Genomic DNA, 22,322 nt, shown 5'->3' on the forward strand with positions numbered 1-22,322 from the left:
CCTTCCGATCCAGGATTTTAAAAATTCAAGGCTTAAACGTCCGATTAAAGCTATGCTTTGGCTGTATTTGGGCTGGGAATTCAAGCCATGTTGGGACTCTTTTTCCGGCTGCTCTAAAAACCAAACGTCCTGTTAAGTCAGACTCATTTCACCTCAGGGTGATACCATACACATCCCGGTCTGTCACTGGCCAATATCGGACCCTTCCGATCCAGGATTTTAAAAATTCAAGGCTTAAACGTCCGATTAAAGCTATGCTTTGGCTGTATTTGGGCTGGGAATTCAAGCCATGTTGGGACTCTTTTTCCGGCTGCTCTAAAAACCAAACGTCCTGCTAAGTCAGACTCATTTCACCTCAGGGTGATACCATACACATCCCGGTTTGGAAATTGACAATATCGGACCCTTCCGATCCAGGATTTTAAAAATTCAAGGCTTAAACGTCCGATTAAAGCTATGCTTTGGCTGTATTTGGGCTGGGAATTCAAGCCATGTTGGGACTCTTTTTCCGGCTGCTCTAAAAACCAAACGTCCTGTTAAGTCAGACTCATTTCACCTCAGGGTGATACCATACACATCCCGGTCTGTCACTGGCCAATATCGGACCCTTCCGATCCAGGATTTTAAAAATTCAAGGCTTAAACGTCCGATTAAAGCTATGCTTTGGCTGTATTTGGGCTGGGAATTCAAGCCATGTTGGGACTCTTTTTCCGGCTGCTCTAAAAACCAAACGTCCTGTTAAGTCAGACTCATTTCACCTCAGGGTGATACCATACACATCCCGGTCTGTCACTGGCCAATATCGGACCCTTCCGATCCAGGATTTTAAAAATTCAAGGCTTAAACGTCCGATTAAAGCTATGCTTTGGCTGTATTTGGGCTGGGAATTCAAGCCATGTTGGGACTCTTTTTCCGGCTGCTCTAAAAACCAAACGTCCTGTTAAGTCAGACTCATTTCACCTCAGGGTGATACCATACACATCCCGGTCTGTCACTGGCCAATATCGGACCCTTCCGATCCAGGATTTTAAAAATTCAAGGCTTAAACGTCCGATTAAAGCTATGCTTTGGCTGTATTTGGGCTGGGAATTCAAGCCATGTTGGGACTCTTTTTCCGGCTGCTCTAAAAACCAAACGTCCTGTTAAGTCAGACTCATTTCACCTCAGGGTGATACCATACACATCCCGGTCTGTCACTGGCCAATATCGGACCCTTCCGATCCAGGATTTTAAAAATTCAAGGCTTAAACGTCCGATTAAAGCTATGCTTTGGCTGTATTTGGGCTGGGAATTCAAGCCATGTTGGGACTCTTTTTCCGGCTGCTCTAAAAACCAAACGTCCTGTTAAGTCAGACTCATTTCACCTCAGGGTGATACCATACACATCCCGGTCTGTCACTGGCCAATATCGGACCCTTCCGATCCAGGATTTTAAAAATTCAAGGCTTAAACGTCCGATTAAAGCTATGCTTTGGCTGTATTTGGGCTGGGAATTCAAGCCATGTTGGGACTCTTTTTCCGGCTGCTCTAAAAACCAAACGTCCTGTTAAGTCAGACTCATTTCACCTCAGGGTGATACCATACACATCCCGGTCTGTCACTGGCCAATATCGGACCCTTCCGATCCAGGATTTTAAAAATTCAAGGCTTAAACGTCCGATAAAGCTATGCTTTGGCTGTATTTGGGCTGGGAATTCAAGCCATGTTGGGACTCTTTTTCCGGCTGCTCTAAAAACCAAACGTCCTGTTAAGTCAGACTCATTTCACCTCAGGGTGATACCATACACATCCCGGTCTGTCACTGGCCAATATCGGACCCTTCCGATCCAGGATTTTAAAAATTCAAGGCTTAAACGTCCGATTAAAGCTATGCTTTGGCTGTATTTGGGCTGGGAATTCAAGCCATGTTGGGACTCTTTTTCCGGCTGCTCTAAAAACCAAACGTCCTGTTAAGTCAGACTCATTTCACCTCAGGGTGATACCATACACATCCCGGTCTGTCACTGGCCAATATCGGACCCTTCCGATCCAGGATTTTAAAAATTCAAGGCTTAAACGTCCGATCAAAGCTATGCTTTGGTTGTTTTTGGGCTGGGAATTCAAGCCATGTTGGGACTCTTTTTCCGGCTGCTCTAAAAACCAAACGTCCTGTTAAGTCAGACTCATTTCACCTCAGGGTGATATCATACACATCCCGGTCTGTCACTGGCCAATATCGGACCCTTCCGATCCAGGATTTTAAAAATTCAAGGCTTAAACGTCCGATTAAAGCTATGCTTTGGCTGTATTTGGGCTGGGAATTCAAGCCATGTTGGGACTCTTTTTCCGGCTGCTCTAAAAACCAAACGTCCTGTTAAGTCAGACTCATTTCACCTCAGGGTGATACCATACACATCCCGGTTTGTAAATGGACAATATCGGACCCTTCCGATCCAGGATTTTAAAAATTCAAGGCTTAAACGTCCGATTAAAGCTATGCTTTGGCTGTATTTGGGCTGGGAATTCAAGCCATGTTGGGACTCTTTTTCCGGCTGCTCTAAAAACCAAACGTCCTGTTAAGTCAGACTCATTTCACCTCAGGGTGATACCATACACATCCCGGTCTGTCACTGGCCAATATCTGACCCTTCCGATCCAGGATTTTAAAAATTCAAGGCTTAAACGTCCGATTAAAGCTATTCTTTGGCTGTATTTGGGCTGGGAATTCAAGCCATGTTGGGACTCTTTTTCCGGCTGCTCTAAAAACCAAACGTCCTGTTAAGTCAGACTCATTTCACCTCAGGGTGATACCATACACATCCCGGTCTGTCACTGGCCAATATCGGACCCTTCCGATCCAGGATTTTAAAAATTCAAGGCTCAACTGTCCGACTAAAGCTATGCTTTGGCTGTATTTGGGCTGGGAATTCAAGCCATGTTCGGAATCTTTTTCCAGCTGCTCTAAAAACCAAACGTCCTGTTAAGTCAGACTCATTTCACCTCAGGGTGATACCATACACATCCCGGTCTGTCACTGGCCAATATCGGACCCTTCCGATCCAGGATTTTAAAAATTCAAGGCTTAAACGTCCGATTAAAGCTATGCTTTGGCTGTATTTGGGCTGGGAATTCAAGCCATGTTGGGACTCTTTTTCCGGCTGCTCTAAAAACCAAACGTCCTGTTAAGTCAGACTCATTTCACCTCAGGGTGATACCATACACATCCCGGTCTGTCACTGGCCAATATCGGACACTTCCGATCCAGGATTTTAAAAATTCAAGGCTTAAACGTCCGATTAAAGCTATGCTTTGGCTGTATTTGGGCTCGGAATTCAAGCCATGTTGGGACTCTTTTTCCGGCTGCTCTAAAAACCAAACGTCCTGCTAAGTTAGACTCATTTCACCTCAGGGTGATACCATACACATCCCGGTTTGTAAATGGACAATATCGGACCCTTCCGATCCAGGATTTTAAAAATTCAAGGCTTAAACGTCCGATTAAAGCTATGCTTTGGCTGTATTTGGGCTGGGAATTCAAGCCATGTTGGGACTCTTTTTCCGGCTGCTCTAAAAACCAAACGTCCTGTTAAGTCAGACTCATTTCACCTCAGGGTGATACCATACACATCCCGGTCTGTCACTGGCCAATATCGGACCCTTCCGATCCAGGATTTTAAAAATTCAAGGCTTAAACGTCCGATTAAAGCTATGCTTTGGCTGTATTTGGGCTGGGAATTCAAGCCATGTTGGGACTCTTTTTCCGGCTGCTCTAAAAACCAAACGTCCTGTTAAGTCAGACTCATTTCACCTCAGGGTGATACCATACACATCCCGGTCTGTCACTGGCCAATTTCGGACCCTTCCGATCCAGGATTTTAAAAATTCAAGGCTTAAACGTCCGATTAAAGCTATGCTTTGGCTGTATTTGGGCTGGGAATTCAAGCCATGTTGGGACTCTTTTTCCGGCTGCTCTAAAAACCAAACGTCCTGTTAAGTCAGACTCATTTCACCTCAGGGTGATACCATACACATCCCGGTCTGTCACTGGCCAATATCGGACCCTTCCGATCCAGGATTTTAAAAATTCAAGGCTTAAACGTCCGATTAAAGCTATGCTTTGGCTGTATTTGGGCTCGGAATTCAAGCCATGTTGGGACTCTTTTTCCGGCTGCTCTAAAAACCAAACGTCCTGTTAAGTCAGACTCATTTCACCTCAGGGTGATACCATACACATCCCGGTTTGTAAATGGCCAATATCGGACCCTTCCGATCCAGGATTTTAAAAATTCAAGGCTTAAACGTCCGATTAAAGCTATGCTTTGGCTGTATTTGGGCTGGGAATTCAAGCCATGTTGGGACTCTTTTTCCGGCTGCTCTAAAAACCAAACGTCCTGTTAAGTCAGACTCATTTCACCTCAGGGTGATACCATACACATCCCGGTCTGTCACTGGCCAATATCGGACCCTTCCGATCCAGGATTTTAAAAATTCAAGGCTTAAACGTCCGATTAAAGCTATGCTTTGGCTGTTTTTGGGCTGGGAATTCAAGCCATGTTGGGACTCTTTTTCCGGCTGCTCTAAAAACCAAACGTCCTGTTAAGTCAGACTCATTTCACCTCAGGGTGATACCATACACATCCCGGTCTGTCACTGGCCAATATCGGAGCCTTCTGATCCAGGATTTAAAAAATTCAAGGCTCAACTGTCCGACTAAAGCTATGCTTTGGCTGTATTTGGGCTGGGAATTCAAGCCATGTTGGGACTCTTTTTCCAGCTGCTCTAAAAACCAAACGTCCTGTTAAATCAGACTCATTTCACCTCAGGGTGATACCATACACATCCCGGTCTGTCACTGGCCAATATCGGACCCTTCCGATCCAGGATTTAAAAAATTCAAGGCTCAACCGTCCGACTAAAGCTATGCTTTGGCTGTATTTGGGCTGGGAATTCAAGCCATGTTGGGACTCTTTTTCCGGCTGCTCTAAAAACCAAACGTCCTGTTAAGTCAGACTCATTTCACCTCAGGGTGATACCATACACATCCCGGTCTGTCACTGGCCAATATCGGACCCTTCCGATCCAGGATTTTAAAAATTCAAGGCTTAAACGTCCGATTAAAGCTATGCTTTGGCTGTATTTGGGCTGGGAATTCAAGCCATGTTGGGACTCTTTTTCCGGCTGCTCTAAAAACCAAACGTCCTGTTAAGTCAGACTCATTTCACCTCAGGGTGATACCATACACATCCCGGTTTGTCAATGGACAATATCGGACCCTTCCGATCCAGGATTTTAAAAATTCAAGGCTTAAACGTCCGATTAAAGCTATGCTTTGGCTGTATTTGGGCTGGGAATTCAAGCCATGTTGGGACTCTTTTTCCGGCTGCTCTAAAAACCAAACGTCCTGTTAAGTCAGACTCATTTCACCTCAGGGTGATACCATACACATCCCGGTCTGTCACTGGCCAATATCGGACCCTTCCGATCCAGGATTTTAAAAATTCAAGGCTAAACGTCCGATAAAGCTATGCTTTGGCTGTATTTGGGCTGGGAATTCAAGCCATGTTGGGACTCTTTTTCCGGCTGCTCTAAAAACCAAACGTCCTGTTAAGTCAGACTCATTTCACCTCAGGGTGATACCATACACATCCCGGTCTGTCACTGGCCAATATCGGACCCTTCCGATCCAGGATTTTAAAAATTCAAGGCTAAAGTCGATAAAGCTTTGGCTGTATTTGGGCTGGGAATTCAAGCCATGTTGGGACTCTTTTTCCGGCTGCTCTAAAAACCAAACGTCCTGTTAAGTCAGACTCATTTCACCTCAGGGTGATACCATACACATCCCGGTCTGTCACTGGCCAATATCGGACCCTTCCGATCCAGGATTTTAAAAATTCAAGGCTTAAACGTCCGATTAAAGCTATGCTTTGGCTGTATTTGGGCTGGGAATTCAAGCCATGTTGGGACTCTTTTTCCGGCTGCTCTAAAAACCAAACGTCCTGTTAAGTCAGACTCATTTCACCTCAGGGTGATACCATACACATCCCGGTCTGTCACTGGCCAATATCGGACCCTTCCGATCCAGGATTTTAAAAATTCAAGGCTTAAACGTCCGATTAAAGCTATGCTTTGGCTGTATTTGGGCTGGGAATTCAAGCCATGTTGGGACTCTTTTTCCGGCTGCTCTAAAAACCAAACGTCCTGTTAAGTCAGACTCATTTCACCTCAGGGTGATACCATACACATCCCGGTCTGTCACTGGCCAATATCGGACCCTTCCGATCCAGGATTTTAAAAATTCAAGGCTTAAACGTCCGATTAAAGCTATGCTTTGGCTGTATTTGGGCTGGGAATTCAAGCCATGTTGGGACTCTTTTTCCGGCTGCTCTAAAAACCAAACGTCCTGTTATGTCAGACTCATTTCACCTCAGGGTGATACCATACACATCCCGGTCTGTCAATGGCCAATATCGGACCCTTCCGATCCAGGATTTTAAAAATTCAAGGCTTAAACGTCCGATTAAAGCTATGCTTTGGCTGTATTTGTGCTGGGAATTCAAGCCATGTTGGGACTCTTTTTCCGGCTGCTCTAAAAACCAAACGTCCTGTTAAGTCAGACTCATTTCACCTCAGGGTGATACCACACACATCCTGGTCTGTCACTGGCCAATATCGGACCCTTCCGATGCAGGATTTTAAAAATTCAAGGCTTAAATGTCCGATTAAAGCTATGCTTTGGCTGTATTTGGGCTGGGAATTCAAGCCATGTTGGGACTCTTTTTCCGGCTGCTCTAAAAACCAAACGTCCTGTTAAGTCAGACTCATTTCACCTCAGGGTGATACCATACACATCCCGGTCTGTCACTGGCCAATATCGGACCCTTCCGATCCAGGATTTTAAAAATTCAAGGCTTAAACGTCCGATAAAGCTATGCTTTGGCTGTATTTGGGCTGTGAATTCAAGCCATGTTGGGACTCTTTTTCCGGCTGCTCTAAAAACCAAACGTCCTGTTAAGTCAGACTCATTTCACCTCAGGGTGATACCATACACATCCCGGTCTGTCACTGGCCAATATCGGACCCTTCCGATCCAGGATTTTAAAAATTCAAGGCTTAAACGTCCGATTAAAGCTATGCTTTGGCTGTATTTGGGCTGGGAATTCAAGCCATGTTGGGACTCTTTTTCCGGCTGCTCTAAAAACCAAACGTCCTGTTAAGTCAGACTCATTTCACCTCAGGGTGATACCATACACATCCCGGTCTGTCACTGGCCAATATCGGACCCTTCCGATCGAGGATATTAAAAATTCAAGGCTATGCTTTGGCTGTATTTGGGCTGGGAATTCAAGCCATGTTGGGACTCTTTTTCCAGCTGCTCTAAAAACCAAACGTCCTGTTAAGTCAGACTCATTTCACCTCAGGGTGAAACCATACACATCCCGGTCTGTCATTGGCCAATATCGGACCCTTCCGATCCAGGATTTTAAAAATTCAAGGCTTAAACGTCCGATTAAAGCTATGCTTTGGCTGTATTTGGGCTGGGAATTCAAGCCATGTTGGGACTCTTTTTCCGGCTGCTCTAAAAACCAAACGTCCTGTTAAGTCAGACTCATTTCACCTCAGGGTGATACCATACACATCCCGGTCTGTCACTGGCCAATATCGGACCCTTCCGATCCAGGATTTTAAAAATTCAAGGCTTAAACGTCCGATTAAAGCTATGCTTTGGCTGTATTTGGGCTGGGAATTCAAGCCATGTTGGGACTCTTTTTCCGGCTGCTCTAAAAACCAAACGTCCTGTTAAGTCAGACTCATTTCACCTCAGGGTGATACCATACACATCAAGGTCTGTCACTGGCCAATATCGGACCCTTCCAATCCAGGATTTAAAAAATTCAAGGCTATGCTTTGGCTGTATTTGGGCTGGGAATTCAAGCCATGTTGGGACTCTTTTTCCGGCTGCTCTAAAAACCAAACGTCCTGTTAAGTCAGACTCATTTCACCTCAGGGTGATACCATACACATCCCGGTCTGTAACTGGCCAATATCGGACCCTTCCGATCCAGGATTTTAAAAATTCAAGGCTTAAACGTCCGATTAAAGCTATGCTTTGGCTGTATTTGGGCTGGGAATTCAAGCCATGTTGGGACTCTTTTTCCGGCTGCTCTAAAAACCAAACGTCCTGTTAAGTCAGACTCATTTCACCTCAGGGTGATACCATACACATGAAGGTCTGTCACTGGCCAATATCTGACCCTTCCAATCCAGGATTTTAAAAATTCAAGGCTTAAACGTCCGATTAAAGCTATGCTTTGGCTGTATTTGGGCTGGGAATTCAAGCCATGTTGGGACTCTTTTTCCGGCTGCTCTAAAAACCAAACGTCCTGTTAAGTCAGACTCATTTCACCTCAGGGTGATACCATACACATCCCGGTCTGTCACTGGCCAATATCGGACCCTTCCGATCCAGGATTTTAAAAATTCAAGGCTTAAACATCCGATTAAAGGTATGCTTTAGCTGTTTTTGGGCTGGGAATTCAAGCCATGTTGGGACTCTTTTTCCGGCTGCTCTAAAAACCAAACGTCCTGTTAAGTCAGACTCATTTCACCTCAGGGTGATACCATACACATCCCGGTCTGTCACTGGCCAAAATCGGACCCTTCCGATCCAGGATATTAAAAATTCAAGGCTATGCTTTGGCTGTATTTGGGCTGGGAATTCAAGCCATGTTGGGACTCTTTTTCCGGCTGCTCTAAAAACCAAACGTCCTGTTAAGTCAGACTCATTTCACCTCAGGGTGATACCATACACATCCCGGTCTGTCACTGGCCAATATCGGACCCTTCCGATCCAGGATTTTAAAAATTCAAGGCTTAAACGTCCGATTAAAGCTATGCTTTGGCTGTATTTGGGCTGGGAATTCAAGCCATGTTGGGACTCTTTTTCCGGCTGCTCTAAAAACCAAACGTCCTGTTAAGTCAGACTCATTTCACCTCAGGGTGATACCATACACATCCCGGTTTGTAACTGGACAATATCGGACCCTTCCGATCCAGGATTTTAAAAATTCAAGGCTTAAACGTCCGATTAAAGCTATGCTTTGGCTGTATTTGGGCTGGGAATTCAAGCCATGTTGGGACTCTTTTTCCGGCTGCTCTAAAAACCAAACGTCCTGTTAAGTCAGACTCATTTCACCTCAGGGTGATACCATACACATCCCGGTCTGTCACTGGCCAATATCGGACCCTTCCGATCCAGGATTTAAAAATTCAAGGCTTAAACGTCCGATTAAAGCTATGCTTTGGCTGTATTTGGGCTGGGAATTCAAGCCATGTTGGGACTCTTTTTCCGGCTGCTCTAAAAACCAAACGTCCTGTTAAGTCAGACTCATTTCACCTCAGGGTGATACCATACACATCCCGGTCTGTCACTGGCCAATATCGGACCCTTCCGATCCAGGATTTTAAAAATTCAAGGCTTAAACGTCCGATTAAAGCTATGCTTTGGCTGTATTTGGGCTGGGAATTCAAGCCATGTTGGGACTCTTTTTCCGGCTGCTCTAAAAACCAAACGTCCTGTTAAGTCAGACTCATTTCACCTCAGGGTGATACCATACACATCCCGGTCTGTCACTGGCCAATATCGGACCCTTCCGATCCAGGATTTTAAAAATTCAAGGCTTAAACGTCCGATTAAAGCTATGCTTTGGCTGTATTTGGGCTGGGAATTCAAGCCATGTTGGGACTCTTTTTCCGGCTGCTCTAAAAACCAAACGTCCTGTTAAGTCAGACTCATTTCACCTCAGGGTGATACCATACACATCCCGGTCTGTCACTGGCCAATATCGGACCCTTCCGATCCAGGATTTTAAAAATTCAAGGCTTAAACGTCCGATTAAAGCTATGCTTTGGCTGTATTTGGGCTGGGAATTCAAGCCATGTTTGGACTCTTTTTCCGGCTGCTCTAAAAACCTAACGACCTGTTATGTCAGACTCATTTCACGTCAGGGTGATACCATACACATCCCGGTTTGAAACTGGACAATATCGGACCCTTCCGATCCAGGATTTTAAAAATTCAAGGCTTAAACGTCCGATTAAAGCTATGCTTTGGCTGTATTTGGGCTGGGAATTCAAGCCATGTTGGGACTCTTTTTCCGGCTGCTCTAAAAACCAAACGTCCTGTTAAGTCAGACTCATTTCACCTCAGGGTGATACCATACACATCCCGGTCTGTCACTGGCCAATATCGGACCCTTCCGATCCAGGATTTTAAAAATTCAAGGCTTAAACATCCGATTAAAGCTATGCTTTGGCTGTATTTGGGCTGGGAATTCAAGCCATGTTGGGACTCTTTTTCCGGCTGCTCTAAAAACCAAACGTCCTGTTAAGTCAGACTCATTTCACCTCAGGGTGATACCATACACATCCCGGTCTGTCACTGGCCAATATCGGACCCTTCCGATCCAGGATTTTAAAAATTCAAGGCTAAACGTCCGATTAAAGCTATGCTTTGGCTGTATTTGGGCTGGGAATTCAAGCCATGTTGGGACTCTTTTTCCGGCTGCTCTAAAAACCAAACGTCCTGTTAAGTCAGACTCATTTCACCTCAGGGTGATACCATACACATCCCGGTCTGTCACTGGCCAATATCGGACCCTTCCGATCCAGGATTTTAAAAATTCAAGGCTTAAACGTCCGATAAAGCTATGCTTTGGCTGTATTTGGGCTGGGAATTCAAGCCATGTTGGGACTCTTTTTCCGGCTGCTCTAAAAACCAAACGTCCTGTTAAGTCAGACTCATTTCACCTCAGGGTGATACCATACACATCCCGGTCTGTCACTGGCCAATATCGGACCCTTCCGATCCAGGATTTTAAAAATTCAAGGCTTAAACGTCGATTAAAGCTATGCTTTGGCTGTATTTGGGCTGGGAATTCAAGCCATGTTGGGACTCTTTTTCCGGCTGCTCTAAAAACCAAACGTCCTGTTAAGTCAGACTCATTTCACCTCAGGGTGATACCATACACATCCCGGTCTGTCACTGGCCAATATCGGACCCTTCCGATCCAGGATTTTAAAAATTCAAGGCTTAAAGTCCGATTAAAGCTATGCTTTGGCTGTATTTGGGCTGGGAATTCAAGCCATGTTGGGACTCTTTTTCCGGCTGCTCTAAAAACCAAACGTCCTGTTAAGTCAGACTCATTTCACCTCAGGGTGATACCATACACATCCCGGTCTGTCACTGGCCAATATCGGACCCTTCCGATCCAGGATTTTAAAAATTCAAGGCTTAAACGTCCGATTAAAGCTATGCTTTGGCTGTATTTGGGCTGGGAATTCAAGCCATGTTGGGACTCTTTTTCCGGCTGCTCTAAAAACCAAACGTCCTGTTAAGTCAGACTCATTTCACCTCAGGGTGATACCATACACATCCCGGTCTGTCACTGGCCAATATCGGACACTTCCGATCCAGGATTTTAAAATTCAAGGCTTAAACGTCCGATAAAGCTATGCTTTGGCTGTATTTGGGCTGGGAATTCAAGCCATGTTGGGACTCTTTTTCCGGCTGCTCTAAAAACCAAACGTCCTGTTAAGTCAGACTCATTTCACCTCAGGGTGATACCATACACATCCCGGTCTGTCACTGGCCAATATCGGACCCTTCCGATCCAGGATTTTAAAAATTCAAGGCTTAAACGTCCGATTAAAGCTATGCTTTGGCTGTATTTGGGCTGGGAATTCAAGCCATGTTGGGACTCTTTTTCCGGCTGCTCTAAAAACCAAACGTCCTGTTAAGTCAGACTCATTTCACCTCAGGGTGATACCATACACATCCCGGTTTTGAAACTGGACAATATCGGACCCTTCCGATCCAGGATTTAAAAAATTCAAGGCTTAAACGTCCGATAACATCTATGCTTTGGCTGTATTTGGGCTGTGAATTCAAGCCATGTTGGGACTCTTTTTCCGGCTGCTCTAAAAACCAAACGTCCTGTTAAGTCAGACTCATTTCACCTCAGGGTGATACCATACACATCCCGGTCTGTCAATGGCCAATATCGGACCCTTCCGATCCAGGATTTTAAAAATTCAAGGCTTAAACGTCCGATTAAAGCTATGCTTTGGCTGTATTTGGGCTGGGAATTCAAGCCATGTTGGGACTCTTTTTCCGGCTGCTCTAAAAACCAAACGTCCTGTTAAGTCAGACTCATTTCACCTCAGGGTGATACCATACACATCCCGGTCTGTCACTGGCCAATATCGGACCCTTCCGATCCAGGATTTTAAAAATTCAAGGCTTAAACGTCCGATTAAAGCTATGCTTTGGCTGTATTTGGGCTGGGAATTCAAGCCATGTTGGGACTCTTTTTCCGGCTGCTCTAAAAACCAAACGTCCTGTTAAGTCAGACTCATTTCACCTCAGGGTGATACCATACACATCCCGGTCTGTCACTGGCCAATATCGGACCCTTCCGATCCAGGATTTTAAAAATTCAAGGCTTAAACGTCCGATTAAAGCTATGCTTTGGCTGTATTTGGGCTGGGAATTCAAGCCATGTTGGGACTCTTTTTCCGGCTGCTCTAAAAACCAAACGTCCTGTTAAGTCAGACTCATTTCACCTCAGGGTGATACCATACACATCCCGGTCTGTCACTGGCCAATATCTGACCCTTCCGATCCAGGATATTAAAAATTCAAGGCTATGCTTTGGCTGTATTTGGGCTGGGAATTCAAGCCATGTTGGGACTCTTTTTCCGGCTGCTCTAAAAACCAAACGTCCTGTTAAGTCAGACTCATTTCACCTCAGGGTGATACCATACACATCCCGGTCTGTCACTGGCCAATATCGGACCCTTCCGATCCAGGATTTTAAAAATTCAAGGCTAAACGTCCGATTAAAGCTATGCTTTGGCTGTATTTGGGCTGGGAATTCAAGCCATGTTGGGACTCTTTTTCCGGCTGCTCTAAAAACCAAACGTCCTGTTAAGTCAGACTCATTTCACCTCAGGGTGATACCATACACATCAAGGTCTGTCACTGGCCAATATCTGACCCTTCCAATCCAGGATTTAAAAATTCAAGGCTCAACTGTCCGACTAAAGCTATGCTTTGGCTGTATTTGGGCTGGGAATTCAAGCCATGTTCGGAATCTTTTTCCGGCTGCTCTAAAAACCAAACGTCCTGTTAAGTCAGACTCATTTCACCTCAGGGTGATACCATACACATCCCGGTCTGTCACTGGCCAATATCGGACCCTTCCGATCCAGGATTTTAAAAATTCAAGGCTTAAACGTCCGATTAAAGCTATGCTTTGGCTGTATTTGGGCTGGGAATTCAAGCCATGTTGGGACTCTTTTTCCGGCTGCTCTAAAAACCAAACGTCCTGTTAAGTCAGACTCATTTCACCTCAGGGTGATACCATACACATCCCGGTCTGTCAATGGACAATATCGGACCCTTCCGATCCAGGATTTTAAAAATTCAAGGCTTAAACGTCGATTAAAGCTATGCTTTGGCTGTATTTGGGCTGGGAATTCAAGCCATGTTGGGACTCTTTTTCCGGCTGCTCTAAAAACCAAACGTCCTGTTAAGTCAGACTCATTTCACCTCAGGGTGATACCATACACATCCCGGTCTGTCACTGGCCAATATCGGACCCTTCCGATCCAGGATTTTAAAAATTCAAGGCTTAAACGTCCGATTAAAGCTATGCTTTGGCTGTATTTGGGCTGGGAATTCAAGCCATGTTGGGACTCTTTTTCCGGCTGCTCTAAAAACCAAACGTCCTGTTAAGTCAGACTCATTTCACCTCAGGGTGATACCATACACATCCCGGTCTGTCACTGGCCAATATCGGACCCTTCCGATCCAGGATTTTAAAAATTCAAGGCTTAAACGTCCGATTAAAGCTATGCTTTGGCTGTATTTGGGCTGGGAATTCAAGCCATGTTGGGACTCTTTTTCCGGCTGCTCTAAAAACCAAACGTCCTGTTAAGTCAGACTCATTTCACCTCAGGGTGATACCATACACATCCCGGTCTGTCACTGGCCAATATCGGACCCTTCCGATCCAGGATTTTAAAAATTCAAGGCTTAAACGTCCGATTAAAGCTATGCTTTGGCTGTATTTGGGCTGGGAATTCAAGCCATGTTGGGACTCTTTTTCCGGCTGCTCTAAAAACCAAACGTCCTGTTAAGTCAGACTCATTTCACCTCAGGGTGATACCATACACATCCCGGTCTGTCACTGGCCAATATCGGACCCTTCCGATCCAGGATTTTAAAAATTCAAGGCTTAAACGTCCGATTAAAGCTATGCTTTGGCTGTATTTGGGCTGGGAATTCAAGCCATGTTGGGACTCTTTTTCCGGCTGCTCTAAAAACCAAACGTCCTGTTAAGTCAGACTCATTTCACCTCAGGGTGATACCATACACATCCCGGTCTGTCACTGGCCAATATCGGACCCTTCCGATCCAGGATTTTAAAAATTCAAGGCTTAAACGTCCGTAAAGCTATGCTTTGGCTGTATTTGGGCTGGGAATTCAAGCCATGTTGGGACTCTTTTTCCGGCTGCTCTAAAAACCAAACGTCCTGTTAAGTCAGACTCATTTCACCTCAGGGTGATACCATACACATCCCGGTCTGTCACTGGCCAATATCGGACCCTTCCGATCCAGGATTTTAAAAATTCAAGGCTTAAACGTCGATTAAAGCTATGCTTTGGCTGTATTTGGGCTGGGAATTCAAGCCATGTTGGGACTCTTTTTCCGGCTGCTCTAAAAACCAAACGTCCTGTTAAGTCAGACTCATTTCACCTCAGGGTGATACCATACACATCCCGGTCTGTCACTGGCCAATATCGGACCCTTCCGATCCAGGATTTTAAAAATTCAAGGCTTAAACGTCCGATTAAAGCTATGCTTTGGCTGTATTTGGGCTGGGAATTCAAGCCATGTTGGGACTCTTTTTCCGGCTGCTCTAAAAACCAAACGTCCTGTTAAGTCAGACTCATTTCACCTCAGGGTGATACCATACACATCCCGGTCTGTCACTGGCCAATATCGGACCCTTCCGATCCAGGATTTTAAAAATTCAAGGCTTAAAACGTCCGATAAAGCTATGCTTTGGCTGTATTTGGGCTGGGAATTCAAGCCATGTTGGGACTCTTTTTCCGGCTGCTCTAAAAACCAAACGTCCTGTTAAGTCAGACTCATTTCACCTCAGGGTGATACCATACACATCCCGGTCTGTCACTGGCCAATATCGGACCCTTCCGATCCAGGATTTTAAAAATTCAAGGCTTAAACGTCCGATTAAAGCTATGCTTTGGCTGTATTTGGGCTGGGAATTCAAGCCATGTTGGGACTCTTTTTCCGGCTGCTCTAAAAACCAAACGTCCTGTTAAGTCAGACTCATTTCACCTCAGGGTGATACCATACACATCCCGGTCTGTCACTGGCCAATATCGGACCCTTCCGATCCAGGATTTTAAAAATTCAAGGCTAAACGTCCGATAAAGCTATGCTTTGGCTGTATTTGGGCTGGGAATTCAAGCCATGTTGGGACTCTTTTTCCGGCTGCTCTAAAAACCAAACGTCCTGTTAAGTCAGACTCATTTCACCTCAGGGTGATACCATACACATCCCGGTCTGTCACTGGCCAATATCGGACCCTTCCGATCCAGGATTTTAAAAATTCAAGGCTTAAACGTCGATTAAAGCTATGCTTTGGCTGTATTTGGGCTGGGAATTCAAGCCATGTTGGGACTCTTTTTCCGGCTGCTCTAAAAACCAAACGTCCTGTTAAGTCAGACTCATTTCACCTCAGGGTGATACCATACACATCCCGGTCTGTCACTGGCCAATATCGGACCCTTCCGATCCAGGATTTAAAAATTCAAGGCTTAAACGTCCGATTAAAGCTATGCTTTGGCTGTATTTGGGCTGGGAATTCAAGCCATGTTGGGACTCTTTTTCCGGCTGCTCTAAAAACCAAACGTCCTGTTAAGTCAGACTCATTTCACCTCAGGGTGATACCATACACATCCCGGTCTGTCACTGGCCAATATCGGACCCTTCCGATCCAGGATTTTAAAAATTCAAGGCTTAAACGTCCGATTAAAGCTATGCTTTGGCTGTATTTGGGCTGGGAATTCAAGCCATGTTGGGACTCTTTTTCCGGCTGCTCTAAAAACCAAACGTCCTGTTAAGTCAGACTCATTTCACCTCAGGGTGATACCATACACATCCCGGTCTGTCACTGGCCAATATCGGACCCTTCCGATCCAGGATTTTAAAAATTCAAGGCTTAAACGTCCGATTAAAGCTATGCTTTGGCTGTATTTGGGCTGGGAATTCAAGCCATGTTGGGACTCTTTTTCCGGCTGCTCTAAAAACCAAACGTCCTGTTAAGTCAGACTCATTTCACCTCAGGGTGATACCATACACATCCCGGTCTGTCACTGGCCAATATCGGACCCTTCCGATCCAGGATTTTAAAAATTCAAGGCTTAAACGTCCGATTAAAGCTATGCTTTGGCTGTATTTGGGCTGGGAATTCAAGCCATGTTGGGACTCTTTTTCCGGCTGCTCTAAAAACCAAACGTCCTGTTAAGTCAGACTCATTTCACCTCAGGGTGATACCATACACATCCCGGTCTGTCACTGGCCAATATCGGACCCTTCCGATCCAGGATATTAAAAATTCAAGGCTATGCTTTGGCTGTATTTGGGCTGGGAATTCAAGCCATGTTGGGACTCTTTTTCCGGCTGCTCTAAAAACCAAACGTCCTGTTAAGTCAGACTCATTTCACCTCAGGGTGATACCATACACATCCCGGTCTGTCACTGGCCAATATCGGACCCTTCCGATCCAGGATTTTAAAAATTCAAGGCTAAACGTCCGATTAAAGCTATGCTTTGGCTGTATTTGGGCTGGGAATTCAAGCCATGTTGGGACTCTTTTTCCGGCTGCTCTAAAAACCAAACGTCCTGTTAAGTCAGACTCATTTCACCTCAGGGTGATACCATACACATCCCGGTCTGTCACTGGCCAATATCGGACCCTTCCGATCCAGGATTTTAAAAATTCAAGGCTAAACGTCCGATAAAGCTATGCTTTGGCTGTATTTGGGCTGGGAATTCAAGCCATGTTGGGACTCTTTTTCCGGCTGCTCTAAAAACCAAACGTCCTGTTAAGTCAGACTCATTTCACCTCAGGGTGATACCATACACATCCCGGTCTGTCACTGGCCAATATCGGACCCTTCCGATCCAGGATTTTAAAAATTCAAGGCTTAAACGTCCGATTAAAGCTATGCTTTGGCTGTATTTGGGCTGGGAATTCAAGCCATGTTGGGACTCTTTTTCCGGCTGCTCTAAAAACCAAACGTCCTGTTAAGTCAGACTCATTTCACCTCAGGGTGATACCATACACATCCCGGTCTGTAAATGGCCAATATCGGACCCTTCCGATCCAGGATTTTAAAAATTCAAGGCTTAAACGTCCGATTAAAGCTATGCTTTGGCTGTATTTGGGCTGGGAATTCAAGCCATGTTGGGACTCTTTTTCCGGCTGCTCTAAAAACCAAACGTCCTGTTAAGTCAGACTCATTTCACCTCAGGGTGATACCATACACATCCCGGTCTGTCACTGGCCAATATCGGACCCTTCCAATCCAGGATTTAAAAATTCAAGGCTAAACGTCGATTAAAGCTATGCTTTGGCTGTATTTGGGCTGGGAATTCAAGCCATGTTGGGACTCTTTTTCCGGCTGCTCTAAAAACCAAACGTCCTGTTAAGTCAGACTCATTTCACCTCAGGGTGATACCATACACATCCCGGTCTGTCACTGGCCAATATCGGACCCTTCCGATCCAGGATTTTAAAAATTCAAGGCTTAAACGTCCGATTAAAGCTATGCTTTGGCTGTATTTGGGCTGGGAATTCAAGCCATGTTGGGACTCTTTTTCCGGCTGCTCTAAAAACCAAACGTCCTGTTAAGTCAGACTCATTTCACCTCAGGGTGATACCATACACATCCCGGTTTGTAAATGGACAATATCGGACCCTTCCGATCCAGGATTTTAAAAATTCAAGGCTTAAACGTCCGATTAAAGCTATGCTTTGGCTGTATTTGGGCTGGGAATTCAAGCCATGTTGGGACTCTTTTTCCGGCTGCTCTAAAAACCAAACGTCCTGTTAAGTCAGACTCATTTCACCTCAGGGTGATACCATACACATCCCGGTCTGTCACTGGCCAATATCGGACCCTTCCGATCCAGGATATTAAAAATTCAAGGCTATGCTTTGGCTGTATTTGGGCTGGGAATTCAAGCCATGTTGGGACTCTTTTTCCGGCTGCTCTAAAAACCAAACGTCCTGTTAAGTCAGACTCATTTCACCTCAGGGTGATACCATACACATCCCGGTCTGTCACTGGCCAATATCGGACCCTTCCGATCCAGGATTTTAAATATTCAAGGCTTAAACGTCCGATTAAAGCTATGCTTTGGCTGTATTTGGGCTGGGAATTCAAGCCATGTTGGGACTCTTTTTCCGGCTGCTCTAAAAACCAAACGTCCTGTTAAGTCAGACTCATTTCACCTCAGGGTGATACCATACACATCCCGGTCTGTCACTGGACAATATCGGACCCTTCCGATCCAGGATTTTAAAAATTCAAGGCTTAAACGTCCGATTAAAGCTATGCTTTGGCTGTATTTGGGCTGGGAATTCAAGCCATGTTGGGACTCTTTTTCCGGCTGCTCTAAAAACCAAACGTCCTGTTAAGTCAGACTCATTTCACCTCAGGGTGATACCATACACATCCCGGTCTGTCACTGGCCAATATCGGACCCTTCCGATCCAGGATTTAAAAATTCAAGGCTTAAACGTCGATTAAAGCATACGAAACCGACATAAACCCGACCCTTAAGTTCGGTACAACCCTGAGAAAAAGGCCGACGAGATTTGACCAAACGTCCTGTTAAGTCAGACTCATTTCACCTCAGGGTGATACCATACACATCCCGGTCTGTCACTGGCCAATATCGGACCCTTCCGATCCAGGATTTTAAAAATTCAAGGATTAAACGTCTGATTAAAGCTATGCTTTTTTTTTTATGTTTTTATTTCTTGTTTCCCTCCCTCCTCACAGGGTGGGGGACGATAGTGCCTCCCGTAAACGGACACAGCTGCATCCTCACACCTGCCAAGGTAACAACACACCTTCACTCCTTCCTGGCTCTTTCCTCTCTCTCCTGCATCGCTTTCTGTCAAATGTCAAAACAAGATTCTGATTTTAAAGGAACACGCCGACTTATTGGGGCTTTGTCTTATTCACCGTATCCCCCATAGTTAGATATGTCCCTACATACCCTTCTCATCTCCGTGCGTGTGGTAACTCTGTCTGACGCACTCACTGCTAGCCTAGCTTAGCACAGCTCCTGGAGGTAACCAGCTCCATCTAGCCTACTGCTCCCAATAAGTGACAAAATAATGCCAACATGTTCCTATTTACATGTTGTGATTTGTATAGTCACAGCATGTACAATTAACAAGGTCACATGAGACACAGCCATCTTCTAATCATCTTCTAAGAGCAGAGAGTAACAACGGTGCTTTTCAGGTGTTGCGCTAATCATGGAGATGTATGTATGTATGTATGTATGTAGGCCTGTCATGATAACAAATTTTGCTGGACGATAAATTGTCAATAATGTCGTTCGGAGACCATTTTCATCTAATATAATAATGGCATAATAACGCAGGTACACCTTTTCAAAGATCAATAAACTTTTATTTCTTAAAAATATTTAACACTTCATTTTTATTTATCATGCGATTAATTGATCTATTGTGTATTGCGACTGGCCTATATGTATGGACTTATCTAACTCTGGGGGATACGGTGAATAAGACAAAAGTCCCAAGAAGTCAGCATGTTCCTTTTAAATACAAACAAATCAGTAAATGCTAACATGTATAATCATTCTAAAACTCGTGTGTGTGTGTGTGTGTGTGTAAATGTTGAAGCATATTCACACACACATATATAAAAACAAATCAACTTAAAAAACTGGAACATTTATTTTCAAAAGAAGTCTATTTTATTTGGTTATCTCTGTTAAGTTGAAACACTACGTCTTGTGTGCAACACAACATTTCAGCTGATGTGCGACAGCTTTCCACACACGTGCCCTTGTCGTGAAAAGATGCAGGCAACGCAGTTTTCTGTTCATGTTAACGCTGCGTGTTAAAATCCGTTCTCTACCGGACGGAATAGCAACGCCCTTAATACCCTTAATACCATTTTCTCATCTGTTTTTTCTATTTCTTTTAACAGCAATTTACTGGTGAAAGAAGTAATTATTGTTAGAAGTTATTGTTAGTACATTTTTTAATATTCCTTTAAATTCCTCCTTTTACAAAACAAACTTTATTCTTAATCGTCACAATGTAGTGAAAGTCTATTACTGCATTTAACCCATCCTAGGTATTAGGAGCAGTGGACAGCTATACATACAGCATCCGGGGAGCAACTTGGGGTTCAGGGTCTTGCTCAGGGACACGTTGACATGTGGCTGGACGACCTGGGATTGATCAGCCAACCTTGGGGTTCAACATGTTTCTGAACTTGTTTGGTTGTATCAGAGTTAACTGAAGGTAAAGAGGTCAACATGTTTCTGAACTTGTTTGGTTGTATCAGAGTTAACTGAAGGTGGAGGAAACCTGCACAGAGAGGCCTTCACTTTTACTGATCCAAGAACTTCTGGCAGCTTGTGTGGCTATTATTTGGGACATAGCTCTTAATCTGTTTTGCTACTCTAAACTTAAACTCACTCGGGATGCAGCTAACAATGTTTTCATCATAGATTATTGTCTGGATGAATGGATGAGTTGTTCTGTCTCTAAAGTGTTGATCAGTGTTTCCCAAAGTCCAAGATGACGTCCTCAAATGTCTTGTTTTGTCCACAACTCAAAGATATTCAGTTTCCTGTCCCAGAGGAGAGAAGAAACTAGAACATATTCACATTTAACAAGCTGACATCACACAAGTTGACCTGTTTTTGATTCAAACAGATTAATGGATTATCTAAATAGTTGAGCTGATTCTAAGAGAGATGAATCTCAAAGTTGAATGTTTGCAGCTTCCTTCCTACAGTAGAAAGCCCTGATGTTGTCATTGAACTGGTGACCTTCTCAATGTGCTCTTGTTAATAATGCAGCTGCGTCGTTTGGCCACATGAGGACGCTGTTGTCCAGAGTTAGCTTAGTTACAGCAGCAGAAGGTCAACGGTTCGATCCCCGGCTGCAGCTAAGATGGATGTCAGAGAAAGGTTGTTAAACAGAGACATGATAACTGGACAACAGTGGGAGGTTTAGTAAACCATGTAGAAATATATATATATATATATATAGCTGTAAAACTCCAACTACAGCAATGTGTAAAATAAATACAAGGACAAGTGGTGAATGCATCACCCACTTTGTCACAACCCCCTGCAGTACTACAAAGTACCCTAGTACTCGGATGTACCCCTGTTTGAGAAACACTGCCTTTGAGGAGAGGGCTCAGACTAACTGCTGGACATGCTCTTTATGTTTCTGAGCTTGGTCAGTCTGCTTCTCCTCAGAAAAAAAGAGCAATAATAACCGCCATACACATGGCTTATTTCAAAATGAAAGTCATGTCTCTGTTCTCTTTCTGGACTAGCTTCACTTCAGACTGGAAGTGAAAGAAAATCTGCTGCTTACCTTTAAAATATCAGATTCCAGATCAGATTAAAATGATTCACAGCTTTTATCCCTGCAAAGATACAGACAGGACGTTAGTGTAGACTGCTCCTTTTGGAAACCGGCTCCTGAACATTTCTTTTGGTCCTGTAGTTTTTCTATTTTCAACATATTGAATCTGAATTTTCCTCATCATACCAAAGCTTTCTGTTTGTCCAATGCTTCCACCATTAATCTGATCCTGTTACTATCTAACTTTCATATTTAGAAGACTAACGTTGCTAACCACAAACCATCCTATTTATCTTTGAAAATTAACTCAAACATTTCATTAATTCAATAATCTAAAAATAAGAAAGCTATTAAAAGCATCAACCTATATATGTTGATGAAGTGGTTTCTGTTCTTTATGTTCTGATTGGTGCTCTGCCTGTCGCTGAATGCTCTTTCAATAAAGGAGAAAAAACATCCATAATGCTCAATCAATATAGGATCGTCCTTTGTGACCCTCGACCAATCACATTCAGCTGCTCTTTGGCCTTTGAAACCATGAAGCGCAGTCAGTGCTGGAAGAAGTATTTAGATTACTGCAGTAAAAGTATT

The sequence above is a fragment of the Sander lucioperca genome, chromosome 11 (assembly GCF_008315115.2).
Source record: "Sander lucioperca isolate FBNREF2018 chromosome 11, SLUC_FBN_1.2, whole genome shotgun sequence".
Classification (NCBI taxonomy): domain Eukaryota; kingdom Metazoa; phylum Chordata; class Actinopteri; order Perciformes; family Percidae; genus Sander; species Sander lucioperca.